Here is a 15,011-nt window from a genome sequence, read left to right on the forward strand (position 1 = left end):
GAATCCAGGCCCTGCAGTGCCTAGCTCCACTCCTATTCCCCAGGCGCTCTCTTTTGATGACTTCTGTAACCGTAATAGCCTTAGTTTCATGCATGTTAACATTAGAAGCCTCCTCCCTAAGTTTGTTCTTTTCACTGCTTTAGCACACTCTGCCAACCCGGATGTTCTAGCTGTGTCTGAATCCTGGCTTAGGAAGACCACCAAAAATTCAGAAATTTTAATTCCAAACTACAACATTTTCAGACAAGATAGAACTGCCAAAGGGGGCGGTGTTGCAATCTACTGCAAAGATAGCCTGCAGAGTTCTGTCCTACTATCGAGGTCTGTACCCAAATAATTTGAACTTCTACTTTTAAAGATCCACCTCTCTAAAAACAAGTCTCTCACCGTTGCCGCCTGCTATAGACCACCCTCTGCCCCCAGCTGTGCTCTGGACACCATATGTGAACTGATTGCCCCCCATCTATCTTCAGAGCTCGTGCTGCTAGGCGACCTAAACTGGAACATGCTTAACACCCCAGCCATCCTACAATCTAAACTTGATGCCCTCAATCTCACACAAATTATCAATGAACCTACCAGGTACCCCCCCAAAGCCTTAAACACGGGCACCCTCATAGATATCATCCTAACCAACTTCCCCACTAAATACACCTCTGCTGTCTTCAACCATGATCTCAGCGATCAATGCCTCATTGCCTGCATCCGTAATGGGTCAGCGGTCAAACGACCTCCACTCATCACTGTAAAACGCTCCCTGAAACACTTCAGCGAGCAGGCCTTTCTAATCGACCTGGCCGGGGTGTCCTGGAAGGATATTGATCTCATCCCATCAGTAGAGGATGCCTGGATATTTAAAAAAAATGCCTTCCTAACAATCTTAAATAAACATGCCCCATTCAAGAAAATTAGAACCAGGAACAGATATAGCCCTTGGTTCTCCCCAGACCTGACTGCCCTTAACCAACACAAAAACATCCTATGGCGTTCTGCATTAGCATCGAACAGCCCCCGTGATATGCAGCTGTTCAGGGAAGCTAGAAACCGTTATACACAGGCAGTTAGAAAAGCCAAGGCTAGCTTTTTCAAGCAGAAATTTGCTTCCTGCAACACTAACTCTAAAAAGTTCTGGGACACTGTAAAGTCCATGGAGAATAAGAACACCTCCTCCCAGCTGCCCACTGCACTGAAGATAGGAAACACTGTCACCAGTGATAAATCCACCATAATTGAGAATTTCAATAAGCATTTTTCTACGGCTGGCCATGCTTTCCACCTGGCAACTCCTACCCCGGTCAACAGCACTGCACCCCAACAGCAACTCGCCCAAGCCTTCCCCATTTCTCCTTCTCCCAAATCCATTCAGCTGAAGTTCTGAAAGAGCTGAAAAATCTGACCCCTACAAATCAGCCGGGCTAGACAATCTGGACCCTTTCTTTCTAAAATTATCTGCCGAAATTGTTGCCACCCCTATTACTAGCCTGTTCAACCTCTCTTTCGTGTCATCTGAGATTCCCAAAGATTGAAAGCAGCTGCGGTCATCCCCCTCTTCAAAGGGGGGACACTCTTGACCCAAACTGCTACAGACCTATATCTATCCTACCATGCCTTTCTAAGGTCTTCGAAAGCCGAGTCAACAAACAGATTACCGACCATTTCGAATCTCACCATACCTTCTCTGCTATGCAATCTGGTTTCAGAGCTGGTCATGGGTGCACCTCAGCCACGCTCAAGGTCCTAAACGATATCTTAACCGCCATCGATAAGAAACATTACTGTGCAGCCGTATTCATTGATCTGGCCAAGGCTTTCGACTCTGTCAACCACCACATCCTCATCGGCAGACTCGACAGCCTTGGTTTCTCAAATGATTGCCTCGCCTGGTTCACCAACTACTTCTCTGATAGAGTTCAGTGTGTCAAATCGGAGGGTCTGCTGTCCGGACCTCTGGCAGTCTCTATGGGGGTGCCACAGGGTTCAATTCTTGGACCGACTCTCTTCTCTGTATACATCAATGAGGTCGCTCTTGCTGCTGGTGAGTCTCTGATCCACCTCTACGCAGACGACACCATTCTGTATACTTCCCTTCCCTGTTAACAACCCTCCAGGCAAGCTCCAATGCCATACAACTCTCCTTCCGTGGCCTCCAATTGCTCTTAAATACAAGTAAAACTAAATGCATGCTCTTCAACCGATCGCTACCTGCACCTACCCGCCTGTCCAACATCACTACTCTGGACGGCTCTGACTTAGAATACGTGGACAACTACAAATACTTAGGTGTCTGGTTAGACTGTAAACTCTCCTTCCAGACCCATATCAAACATCTCCAATCCAAAGTTAAATCTAGAATTGGCTTCCTATTTCGCAACAAAGCATCCTTCACTCATGCTGCCAAACATACCCTTGTAAAATTGACCATCCTACCAATCCTCGACTTTGGCGATGTCATTTACAAAATAGCCTCCAATACCCTACTCAACAAATTGGATGCAGTCTATCACAGTGCAATCCGTTTTGTCACCAAAGCCCCATATACTACCCACCATTGCGACCTGTACGCTCTCGTTGGCTGGCCCTCGCTTCATACTCGTCGCCAAACCCACTGGCTCCATGTCATCTACAAGACCCTGCTAGGTAAAGTCCCCCTTATCTCAGCTCGCTGGTCACCATAGCATCTCCCACCTGTAGCACACGCTCCAGCAGGTATATCTCTAGTCACCCCCAAAACCAATTCTTTCTTTGGCCGCCTCCTTCCAGTTCTCTGCTGCCAATGACTGGAACGAACTACAAAATCTCTTAAATTGGAAACACTTATCTCCCTCACTAGCTTTAAGCACCAACTGTCAGAGCATCTTACAGATTACTGCACCTGTACATAGCCCACCTATAATTTAGCCCAAACAACTACCTCTTTCCCAACTGTATTTAATTTATTTATTTATTTTGCTCCTTTGCACCCCATTATTTTTATTTCTACTTTGCACATTCTTCCATTGCAAAACTACCATTCCAGTGTTTTACTTGCTATATTGTATTTACTTTGCCACCATGGCCTTTTTTGCCTTTACCTCCCTTCTCACCTAATTTGCTCACCTTGTATATAGACTTGTTTTTTTTACTGTATTATTGACTGTATGTTTGTTTTACTCCATGTGTAACTCTGTGTCGTTGTATGTGTCGAACTGCTTTGCTTTGTCTTGGCCAGGTCGCAATTGTAAATGAGAACTTGTTCTCAACTTGCTTACCTGGTTAAATAAAGGTGAAATAAAATAAAAATAAATAAAAATGTGTTCCAGAGGCTGTGTCATTACCACTAGACCAGATAGACCACAAGACTGCCATCTTATTGGGGTTTGTATCTGCAAGACAGGTGCAGGGATGGCATTATAGCACCAGTAGGGTCCCACTTTAACAAGCACTGTCAGATGTCGGACAGGAATGCTTCATGTAGCCTAATCCACTTTCAGATGCCACCTCTCTCTCCCCATTCTCACTAGGGATTGCATAAAAATATGTGTGCATGTGGTTTCTATTATGATATAATAATTCCATACTGGTAAACATAGAACACAGAGTCTTGCAGCTACACAGTTCAATATGAGGAATATAAGCATGCAACATTTGGATATCATTAGAGTTTTCTCCGGTGTCATGGTTTGCTGACTGTAGCAGCTATTGCAATCAGAAACAAAGGCTCATGGATACCAGGGACACAAGGGGAAGGTTTTTGCCCTTGTTCATGTAGATGACTGCTGTTATGCATGAAACATCTTGATGAATCGACAACGGGTTTCTAGCTTCAGCATGTTTACTAGCCTAGTCTGCTCATGTAATATATAGGTACGGTGTTGGGGAATAATCAGAATTGGTTGGTAACATAGGTAAGATGTTTTATATTCATCATATGTTTGTAAGTTACTTCTCATCAGAATGTTATTTTTGTATAATACTGTGGCGGGGTTGCAGTTATCTGTTCTATGTCAAGACTAAGTTGCTTGGGCCGGAGAAAGGGGAGAGGTCAAGCGTGTATCTCTTGGCTCCACAATGTCTGTGTGCCAGTCAGTGTGTCTCTGTGATCTTGTCAAGATAGGATGGATTTGATATATGCCTGTTGATATGGAGGATTTGTTTATGGTTCTGAGTTTGAGAAAATAACATAGTTTAGGAGACAAAGCTGAACGATAAATTATGCCTATGCTGTCTGGATATGTGTGTCTTTGCTATAAAGGATCTCAGTAACAATGTGAGAGGGACTCTCAGAGAATTCATTTATAGACACTGAATTGATCTGAGAGTCACAGGGTTGTGATAGAGCTCATATAATTAAAGATGGACTTTGTGATAACTAACTCTGACTTGTGTGTGGTTTGCTCTCATGATTTGGTAAATAGAGGAAATTTCCACGACAACGGATTCCCACAAGGGCCATCCTATTGTCACGGCAGATTTCCTCCTCTTCCTCTGAAGAGGTGAAACAAGGATGGGACCAATATGCGGCGTGGTAAGTGTCCATATCGTTTTTTAATAACAAAAACACTGAACACTATGAATACAAAAACAATAAACGTGAAACTAACGAAAAGCGAAAACAGTACCGTGTGGCGAACAAACACAGACACGGAAACAATCACCCACAAAATACCCAAAGAGCACGGCTGCCTAAATATGGTTCCCAATCAGAGACAACGAATAGCACCTGCCTCTAATTTAGAACCAATCTAGGCAACCATAGACTTACATAAACACCTAGAAAGGAAACAGCCCCATAAACATACAAAACCCCTAGACACGACAAAAACACATTCCCCCCAAACACATCACCCATGTCACACCCTGACCTAACCAAAATAACAAGGAAAACAAAGAACACTAAGGTCAGGGTGTGACACGTATTACATCTTCCCCTCTCCAATGAACAAGAATTCAACATTCAGAACCATTGAAGCATAACTGAAATGCAATTTGGAAACCAGTATTATTCTCTTTAACATCCTACTTCACATCCTGAACCAGTATTGTTCTCTTTAAAATGCTACTTCACATCCTGAACCAGTATTGTTCACTTTAAAATGCTACTTCACATCCTCAAACCAGTATCATTCTCTTTAAAATGCTACTTCACACCCTGTACCAGTATTGTTCTCTTTAAAATGCTACTTCACATCCTGAAACCAGTATTATTCTCACGGGGCTTGTGGCTCTGTGAGAATGCTTTTTGGACAAGCTTGTGGCTCTGTGAGCATTCCTTCTCCTTCTTGCTCTTTTTGTGCATTGTCTTTGGCCTCCTCAGCATGTGTGGCTGGTAGATCTGGAAGAGCTCTGGAGGTGTGTTTTGTTCCTCCGTGTCTCCTCTGCCTGAGCCCGTTTCCACCACATAGGAGCGTGGAGCATCCACTTTCCTCAGCACTACTATTATTGTCTTTGAGTTTGTAATCCACACACCTTGACCTTCTGTCATCTCTGGCTTCTCCGTAGCACGATGTCTCCGATTAAAGTCTCCGGTTTGTGTTTGTCTCAGCCGTTTGTCCCTCTCAGTGAAGGCCTTCCTGTTAGGCCATCGGGGTTTGAGCTGAGCTGGCAAGACAGGCAACGGGGAGCGTAGCCTCCTGCCCATCAGGAACTCGGCAGGCGACGGCCCATGATGAAGTGGTGTAACTCTAAGCTAACAGAGACCTGTATGGATCCTTGTTAATTTTCAGCAGTCCCTTGACTGTTTTTACAGCTCTCTCTGCCTCACCGTTGCTCTGTGCAGTGTAGGGGCTTCTGGTCACATGTAAAGTCATATACTGCGGCAAATACAGAAAAGCAGCTTGCTGAGAACTGAGGAGTGTTATCTGTAACCAGGACCTCAGCGACCCCTTACCTGGAAAAAATGGACTTTAATCCATTGATAACACCAGCTGATGTGGTTCTGGGTGTCTTGCTATATCAATGTATCTTGAATAGTAATCTACCACTAGCAAATAAGTGTAATTTTTCCAATAGAACATATCTGCCCTTACCTTTTGCCATGGCCGTTTTGGCAGCTCCGTTGCCATCATTGGTTCAGGATTGTAATATTGCCTGTGTGTAGCTGGTGAAGAGGAGTCAGGCGCAGGACAGCAGATATGAGTAATGAACAATATCTACTCAAGTAATTACAAATGCAACACAAGAATACGAGCCCACAATAACGGACCGTATTACAACCATACAATCACTCACAAACAAACATGGGGGAACAGAGGTTAACAGAGTTTAACAGGTTAAATAATGAATAATGAAAGTAAATCGCGGGATTGAAACCAGGTGTGTAAGACAAAACAAATGGAAAATGAAGAGTGGATCGGTGATGGCTAGAAGGCCGGTGATGTCAACCGACGAACGTCGCCCGAACAAGGAGAGGGACCGACTTCGGCGGAAGTCGTGTCAAGGATGACAAGGTCGACATTTTGCACACACCTCACACCAGGCCACCAGCTTGGCAATCTGAGTACTCAGACCAAGACACCACACCGACTGTTGAGCCCTCAGTCTGCATTTGGTTATCCCCATGTGTCCCTCATGCAGTCTGTTTAGCATTTCTGGTTGTAGAGTCTCTGGGATCACTATCTGCTGTCCTTTCATGAGAACCTCCATTACAGTGGAAGTTACTTTAGTGCACCCAATAGGGTTTCAGCAGCTGAGGCAGTTCCTGCCTGGGCCATCCCTTTTTGCACTGCTGCACTATCTGTCGGCAGATGTGGTCTCGTTGTTGCTCCTCTGCAATCTGCTGCAGTTTGGTCTGAGATGCAGATAGGCTGTCCCTTATTCCATTAATGGACATCTGTACCTCACCCTCTAGACATTGCTCCTCCTCTGTTAAAACTTCTTATGGCTTAGATCCCGCTAACGGGATCGATATGACAACAGCCAGTGAAAGTGCAGGGCGCCAAATTCAAAACAACAGCAATTTCATAATTAAAATTCCTCAAACATAGAAGTATTTTACACCATTTTAAAGATTTTAATCCCACCACGGAGTCCGATTTCAAAAAGGCTTTACGACGAAAGCACACCAAACGATTATGTTAGGTCTGCACCTAGTCACAGAAAAACACAGCCATTTTTCCAGCCAAAGAGAGGAGTCACAAAAAGCAGAAATAGAGATAAAATTAATCACTAACCTTTGATGATCTTCATCAGATGACACTCATAGGACTTCATGTTACACAATACATGTATGTTTTGTTCGATAAAGTCATATTTATATCATATATATATCATATTTATATTAAAAAAACAGTTTACTTTGGCGCGTTATGTTCAGTAGTTCCAAAACATCTGGTGATTTTGCAGAGAGCCACATCAATTTACAGAAATACTCATCATAAATGTTGATGAAAATACAAGTGTTATTCATGGAACTTTAGATAAACTTCTCCTTAATGCAACCGCTGTGTCAGATTTCAAAAAGCACACCATGCAATAATCTGAGTACAGCGCTCAGACAACAAAACAAGCCATACAGATATCCGCCATGTTGTGGAGTCAACAGAAGTCAGAAATAGCATTATAAATATTCACTTACCTTTGATGATCTTCATCAGAATGCACTCCCAGGAATCCCAGTTCCACAATAAATGTTTGATTTGTTCGATAAAGTCCATCAATGATGTCCAAATACCTCCTTTTGTTCACGCATTTAGCCCAGTAATCCAAATTCATGAGGCGCGAGCAGACGAAAAGTCAAAATGTTCCGTTACAGTCCATATAAACATGTCAAACGATGTATAGAATCAATCTTAAGGATGTTGTTATCATAAATCTTCAATAATGTTCCAACCAGAGAATTCCTTTGTCTGTAGAAATGCAATGGAATGCAACTCTCACGTGAACGCACGTGGTCACCTCATGCCTCTCTGGCAGACCTCTGACTCATTCAGCTCCCATTCCCCCCTCCTTCACAGTAGAAGCATCAAACAAGGTTCTAAAGACTGTTGGCCTCTAGTGGAAGCCTTAGGAAGTGCAATATTACCCCATAGAAACTGTATATGCGATAGGCAATGACTTGAAAAACTACAAACCTCAGATTTCCCACTTCCTGGATGGATTTTTTTCTCAGGTTTTTGCTTGCCATATGACTTCTGTTATACTCACAGACATCATTCAAACAGAAAACACTGCAGTTTCTAAAACTATCTAAATCTACTAATAATATGCATATATTAGCAACTGGGCCTGAGCAGCAGGCAGTTTACTCTGAGCACCTTATTCATCCAAGGAAACATACACCATCTTGTAGGTGAACTTCAGCAATCTAAGGTGGAAGCGCAGAACTCTGGGAGGCAAGTGATCCAGTGCTTTTGTCCCTAAGCCAACAGTGGTTTGTGGTCAGTCTCTGCTGTAAACTGCTGGCCAATAAGTTATTGGCTGAGCCTTTCACATGCCCATGAGATAGCCAACGCCTCCTTCTCCACTTGTGCATACCCTTGCTACGTGTCGGATAAGCTTTGTAAGGTGTATGCTATTGGACGCCACTCCATGTTGTCCTGCATCTGTGTGAGGACCGCCCAAAGGATGATGCACCTGTTGTTTTTTTAACCTTTATTTAACCAGGAAAGGCTCATTGAGATTTAAAATCTATTTTTCAAGAGCGTCCTGGCCAAGATAGGCAGCACCAAGTCATTACAAAAATTAGACAGACAACAAGAAAAACTACAAGTAATCTAGTAAAAACGATAGAATTCACAGGAGTATAACAAAATCAAAAACAGCTAATTAAAAACATTGACAGGTCAGGGAATCAGTCTCAAGATCATTCATCAGTGATTTAAAAATACCAGTTTACTAGTACCAGTTTAAAAGTATTGTACGGGTTTTCTGGTGAAAGAGAGGCGGACCAAAATGCAGCATGGTGGTTATTCATGTTCTTTAATTTATAAAGAAACTACACATGAGATAACTAACAAAAACAACAAACGTGAGAAAACCTAAAACAGCCCTATCTGGTGCAAAACACAGAGACAGGAACAATCACCCACAAACACACAGTGAAACCCAGGCTACCTAAGTATGATTCTCAATCAGAGACAACTAATGACACCTGCCTCTGATTGAGAACCATACTAGGCCGAAACATAGAAATACCCAAAACCTAGAAAAACAAACATAGACTTCCCACCCAACTCACTGACCATACTAAATAAATACAAAACAAAGGAAATAAAGGTCAGAACGTGACAGGACCTCCCCCAAAACCTTGACCTATAGGGGAGGGTCTGGGTGGGCGTCTGTCTGCGGTGGCGGCTCTGGCGCGGGACGCGGGCCCCACTTCACCATTGTCTTAGTCCGCTTTATTGTCCGCCTCCGTGGCTTTCTAACCATGGCCAGCCCTCTCAATGACTCCACTGGACAGAGGGGCAGCTCGGGACAGAGGGGCGGAAGCTCTGGACAGAGGGGCAGAAGCTCTGGACAGAGGGGCAGAAGCTCTGGACAGAGGGGCAGAAGCTCTGGACAGAGGGGCAGAAGCTCGGGACAGAGGGGCAGAAGCTCTGGGCCGAGAGGTAGGGGCTCTGGCGCCTCTGGGCTGAGGGGCTCTGGCGCCTCAGACTCCGGCAGCAGCGCCGGACAGGCGGGAGACTCCGGCAGCAGCGCCGGACAGGCGGGAGACTCCGGCAGCAGCGCCGGACAGGCGGGAGCCCCTGTAAGGATGAGCCGGAGAGACAGCCTGGTGCGGGGGGCTGCCACCGGAGGGCTGGTGCGTGGAGGTGGTGACGGATAGACCGGGCCGTGCAGGCGCACTGGAGCTCTTGAGCACCGAGCCTGCCCAACCTTACCCGGTTGAATGGTCCCGGTCGCCCTGCCAGTGCGGCGAGGTGGAATAGCCCGCACTGGGCTATGCAGGTGAACCGGGGACACTGTGCACAAGGCTGGTGCCATGTAAGCCGGCCCAAGGAGACGCACTGGAGACCAGATGCGTAGAGCCGGCTTCATGGCACTTGGCTCGATGCCCACTCTAGCCCGGCCGATACGCGGAGCTGGAATGTACCGCACCGGGCTGTGCACCCGCACTGGGGACACCGTGCGCTCCACAGCATAACACGGTGCCTGCCCGGTCTCTCTAGCCCCCCGGTAACCACAGGAAGTTGGCTCAGGTCTCCTACCTGGCGTAGCCATACTCCCTTCTGCCCCTCTGTCCAGAGCTTCTGGACTCTTGGGCTTCCATCCGCTCTGCCGTGCTAGTTCCTCATAATGCCGCCTCTCTGCTTTTGCTGCCTCCAGCTCGGCCTTGGGGCGGCAATATTCTCCTGGCTCTGCCCAGGGTCCTTTCCCGTCTAGAATCTCCTCCCAAGTCCATTTCTCCAAGTAGTGCAGCCTCTCCCACTGCTGCTGCTGCTGCTGCTGCTCCTGTTGCTGCTGCCTCTGTTCCTTCTCCTGCTGCTGCTTTTGCCGTTGCCCGTTACCATGCCGCTTGGTCCTGTTGCGGTGGGTGATTCTCTAAGGGTTTTCTGGTGAAAGAGAGGCGGACCAAAATGCAGCATGGTGGTTATTCATGTTCTTTCATTTATAAAGAAACTACACATGAGATAACAAACAAAAACAACAAACATGAGAAAACCTAAAACAGCCCTATCTGGTGCAAAACACAGAGACAGGAACAAACCAAATTCAGTTCGGACATTTGGAACAGTTAGCAGGATAAAGATGTTAATGCGAGTGTAGCGAAATGCTTGTGCTTCTAGTTCCGACAATGCAGTAATAACCAACAAGTAATCTAACTAACAATTCCACAACTACTGTCTTATACACAGTGTAAGGGGATAAATAATATGTACATAAAGATATATGAATGAGTGATGGTACAGAGCAGCATAGGCAAGATACAGTAGATGGTATCGAGTACAGTATATACATATGAGATGAGTATGTAAACAAAGTGGCATAGTTAAAGTGGCTAGTGATACATGTATTACGTAAGGATGCAGTAGATGATATAGAGTACAGTATATACGTATGCATTTGAGATGAATAATGTAGGGTATGTAACATTATATTAGGTAGCATTGTTTAAAGTGGCTAGTGATATATTTTACATCATTTCCCATCAATTCCCATTATTAAAGTGGCTGGAGTTGAGTCAGTGTCAGTGTGTTGGCAGCAGCCACTCAATGTTAGTGGTGGCTGTTTAACAGTCTGAAGGCCTTGAGATAGAAGCTGTTTTTCAGTCTCTCGGTCCCAGCTTTGATGCACCTGTACTGACCTCGCCTTCTGGATGATAGCGGGGTGAACAGGCAGTGGCTCGGGTGGTTGTTGTCCTTGATGATCTTTATGGCCTTCCTGTAACATCGGGTGGTGTAGGTGTCCTGGAGGGCAGGTAGTTTGCCCCCGGTGATGCGTTGTGCAGACCTCACTACCCTCTGGAGAGCCTTACGGTTGTGGGCGGAGCAGTTGCCGTACCAGGCGGTGATACAGCCCGCCAGGATGCTCTCGATTGTGCATCTGTAGAAGTTTGTGAGTGCTTGTGGTGACAAGCCAAATTTCTTCAGCCTCCTGAGGTTGAAGAGGCGCTGCTGCGCCTTCTTCACGATGCTGTCTGTGTGAGTGGACCAATTCAGTTTGTCCGTGATGTGTATGCCGAGGAACTTAAAACTTACTACCCTCTCCACTACTGTTCCATCGATGTGGATAGGGGGGTGTTCCCTCTGCTGTTTCCTGAAGTCCACAATCATCTCCTTAGTTTTGTTGACGTTGAGTGTGAGGTTATTTTCCTGACACCACACTCCGAGGGCCCTCACCTCCTCCCTGTAGGCCGTCTCGTCATTGTTGGTAATCAAGCCTACCACTGTTGTGTCGTCCGCAAACTTGATGATTGAGTTGGAGGCGTGCGTAGCCACGCAGTCGTGGGTGAACAGGGAGTACAGGAGAGGGCTCAGAACGCACCCTTGTGGGGCCCCAGTGTTGAGGATCAGCGGGGTGGAGATGTTGTTGCCTACCCTCACCACCTGGGAGCGGCCCGTCAGGAAGTCCAGTACCCAGTTGCACAGGGCGGGGTCGAGACCCAGGGTCTCGAGCTTGATGACGAGCTTGGAGGGTACTATGGTGTTGAATGCCGAGCTGTAGTCAATGAACAGCATTCTCACATAGGTATTCCTCTTGTCCAGATGGGTTAGGGCAGTGTGCAGTGTGGTTGAGATTGCATCGTCTGTGGACCTATTTGGGCGGTAAGCAAATTGGAGTGGGTCTAGGGTGTCAGGTAGGGTGGAGGTGATATGGTCCTTGACTAGTCTCTCAAAGCACTTCATGATGACGGAAGTGAGTGCTACGGGCGGTAGTCATTTAGCTCAGTTACCTTAGCTTTCTTGGGAACAGGAACAATGGTGGCCCTCTTGAAGCATGTGGGAACAGCAGACTGGTACAGGGATTGATTGAATATGTCCGTAAACACACCGGCCAGCTGGTCTGCGCATGCTCTGAGGGCGCGGCTGGGGATGCCGTCTGGGCCTGCAGCCTTGCGAGGGTTAACACGTTTAAATGTCTTACTCACCTCGGCTGCAGTGAAGGAGAGTCCGCATGTTTTCGTTGTAGGCCGTGTCAGTGGCACTGTATTGTCCTCAAAGCGGGCAAAAAAGTTATTTAGTCTGCCTGGGAACAAGACATCCTGGTCCGTGACTGGGCTGGTTTTCTTCTTGTAGTCCGTGATTGACTGTAGACCCTGCCACATACCTCTTGTGTCTGAGCCGTTGAATTGAGATTCTACTTTGTCTCTATACTGACGCTTAGCTTGTTTGATAGCCTTGCGGAGGGAATAGCTGCACTGTTTGTATTCGGTCATGTTACCAGTCACCTTGCCCTGATTAAAAGCAGTGGTTCGCGCTTTCAGTTTCACGCGAATGCTGCCATCAATCCACGGTTTCTGGTTAGGGAATGTTTTAATCGTTGCTATGGGAACGACATCTTCAACGCACGTTCTAATGAACTCGCACACCGAATCAGCGTATTCGTCAATGTTGTTATCTGACGCAATACGAAACATATCCCAGTCCACGTGATGGAAGCAGTCTTGGAGTGTGGAGTCAGCTTGGTCGGACCAGCGTTGGACAGACCTCAGCATGGGAGCTTCTTGTTTTAGTTTCTGTCTGTAGGCAGGGATCAACAAAATGGAGTCGTGGTCAGCTTTTCCGAAAGGAGGGCGGGGCAGGGCCTTATATGCGTCGCGGAAGTTAGAGTAACAATGATCCAAGGTTTTTCCACCCCTGGTTGCGCAATCGATATGCTGATCAAATTTAGGGAGTCTTGTTTTCAGATTAGCCTTGTTAAAATCCCCAGCTACAATGAATGCAGCCTCCGGATAAATGGATTCCAGTTTGCAAAGAGTCGACATTTGATTGTGAGGAATTCTAAATCAGGTGAACAGAAGGATTTGAGTTCCTGTATGTTTCTTTCATCACACCATGTCTCGTTAGCCATAAGGCATACGCCCCCATCCATCTTCTTACCAGAAAGATGTTTGTTTCTGTCGGCGCGATGCGTGGAGAAACCCGCTGGCTGCACCGCCTCCGATAGCGTCTCTCCAGTGAGCCATGTTTCCGTGAAGCAAAGAACGTTACAGTCTCTGATGTCCCTCTGGAATGCTACCCTTGCTCGGATTTCATCAACCTTGCATTTCCTGCATTCCGCATCCTTTGCTGGGCAATCTTTCCAGCTGTGGAAAGGAGATTTCCCACGTTTGCGACAAACACTTGAACTAGCTACTGGCGCTGTCTATGGTGGTTTTCTACACGTCTGTCTCTGTTCTGTGTCCCCCTGTTTTTTTATCTCGGTATGAAAACACATTTGTTTCCTCACTTTCTTCGCTCTGCAAGGAGCTGCTGCGGCGCAGCATCGTCTGCTGTCTTTTTACTGACTCACTCTTCCTAATCTGGTTTACAGCTTTGGACAAGGTAGGCTGGGAAACTAACTAACTTTTCAGAAAGTGAGATATTTCTTATTCCCACTTCAATCCAATCTCGGATCAGCATTTCCCTGACATCGCCAAACTGACAATGTTCCGCTGGCTTGTGAACAGCTGTGATAAAACTGTTGTTGTTTTCACCCTGCTCCTGCTTGCGCACATTAAACCTAGCTCTCTCAAATATAATGAGGCCCCCATTTTATAAGCCATATATAATTATTATTTTGCGCAAAAAAAACAAAGTTAGACAGGCCCACTGGGCTAAAAATGGACCAGCACATCTGGCATTTGCCCAGAATTCCATTGCACCATTTCTGGGAATTAGAATGCCATATAGCCATGCAGGTAACACATAACAGTAGCCCTTCTACATTTGATTTGCATTGGGTTTTCAGAAGGCTACCTGCTTTGCATGAAGCTGGGAGAACGCACAGACACAGGTTACAAAGATATCTTTTGTGTTTTTCTTAGTTTTTTAATCACATATATTTAATTTCTCATGAATCATACGTCAGTGGGTAATTTACTGTAGCAGTCTCTTTAGTGAAGCCCATGTCCAGTGCAAATACAATGAACTGGGTACCAAATCAAATGTACTGCAAATTATTGTTACAAATGTGAACTTAATATGCAAACAGACATGTACATTCAATCAAGCAACTTAGATGTACTGTATTTCTGAACTACACTGTAGTAAGTCCACTGTAATACATTCGGCCTAGTGGTCAATGTTTTTTAATGTAGAGGGAGGTGTTGGAACTGAAGTTTTAGCATCACCTGGGTGTGTTCACCTGGTCAGCAGAGAGGGAGGAGAGAAATACACCTCTATAAACTCCTCTCTTTCCCCTGTCTCCCCATCCATCTCACCAAATCTGGGGAGGTAAAGAAGACTGGGTAGGTGTGCCATCATTTCATGTTGCATTATAATAAAAAATGTCCCGATATGTTGAAACACTGTGTTTTTCATTGAAGAGGTAATAATTCAGTATGTTTAGCACCTTTGTAACTTACTGTTCAAGATGGTATTTTGAAAACATGAAATGATTTTGCACTCTTCTTTTCTTTGATGAGGTACTTATTCACACATTATTAGCAA

This window comes from Oncorhynchus nerka, linkage group LG23, assembly GCF_034236695.1.
Source record: "Oncorhynchus nerka isolate Pitt River linkage group LG23, Oner_Uvic_2.0, whole genome shotgun sequence".
Lineage (NCBI taxonomy): Eukaryota > Metazoa > Chordata > Actinopteri > Salmoniformes > Salmonidae > Oncorhynchus > Oncorhynchus nerka.